This window comes from Crocodylus porosus, unplaced genomic scaffold (assembly GCF_001723895.1).
Source record: "Crocodylus porosus isolate Cpor-Errol unplaced genomic scaffold, CroPor_comp1, whole genome shotgun sequence".
Taxonomy (NCBI): Eukaryota; Metazoa; Chordata; order Crocodylia; family Crocodylidae; genus Crocodylus; species Crocodylus porosus.
Window position 1 is genome coordinate 60,424,901 of NW_017728918.1, and position 1,085 is coordinate 60,425,985.

The 1,085-nt window shown below is 38.0% G+C and overlaps 1 protein-coding gene across 1 annotated transcript in view; it reads right to left on the bottom strand.

Moving 5' to 3' along the window:
- The window catches only part of IMPG1 (interphotoreceptor matrix proteoglycan 1), a 145,178-nt gene that overhangs the window by 102,126 nt on the left and 41,967 nt on the right, over positions 1–1,085 (bottom strand). The gene's annotated exons all lie outside the window — the stretch shown is intronic.

The window sequence follows — 1,085 nt, forward strand, 5'->3', positions numbered from 1 at the left end:
TATATATATACATACACACACACACACCAATGAATTGTGCGACTGTCACAACTGTCATGAGCCAGCTATGAGATTTCATGAGTGTTACTATTCTATAACAATGATGTGGGAACCCACATAGAAGAAAATGTGATAATAATGTTCATGTACAAATGGTCAGGTTACATATTACGGCCTGTTTCTACTTCCATTAAAGCCCACGAAAATGTTGTCATTTAACTTAAGTTGGAGTAAACCGGGCCCTGAATAAGTAACTCCTGGTGAGAAGATCCTCTGAACCAAATATTCTCTCCCTCGCTGCACATCATCCTCAGATGAAGGATGGTGTAATCAGGTCTTCAGACTACTAATCTTTTAATTAAGGATCCACTGGATTCTTCTATATTACTTTCATTTTTCCTGGCTAATAAAAGGAAGTGGCCATCAGTTGCCAGTCTACATAACTGTAATTGATCTCCTTCAGACAAATAAGCCCAATACTTGACACCTCACAATTTAGATTCAAATCTGGAGCTAAACTTTGCAAGTCAGGTCAGTCTTTTCTACAAACAGAGAAATGGTACATCATATCTTTGCCCACCCTGTGTTAGGAACACAATGTCCAACTGAATCCAGCTCTGCCACATGTCTGTCTGAATCATTTCTACTGCTTCATAGCCATCTGTCAACATTGCATTATCAGTATTAAAAATACTTCCTGGTGACATGGAAGGGATTATTTGCACATCTAAACTGGATACATGAGTTCAATACAAGTTGCTCATTCTCCAACGTGGCAGAAAGTAATATCATTTCTGAAATAAGGCCCAACTTCGCAAAGATTTTTAGGTATCAAGCCCACATCATTGATTTCAATGGTAAGTTAGGTACCTAAATAGGATTTAGGTACCAAAAATACATTTGTGACTGTGGCCCTGAATGCCTCATTAAGTTTAGCTTAAAATTCCTTGTATTTTTTTCATCTGAGAAGGCTAGGTACAGGCATTCAAAAAGCCCAAGGCAGAATTGATCCAAGTCACACAGTTTGCTGTAAGTGGCATAGTTTAAATCAGTAGCAAATAAATAAAACATCCTTGGGGTTTCCT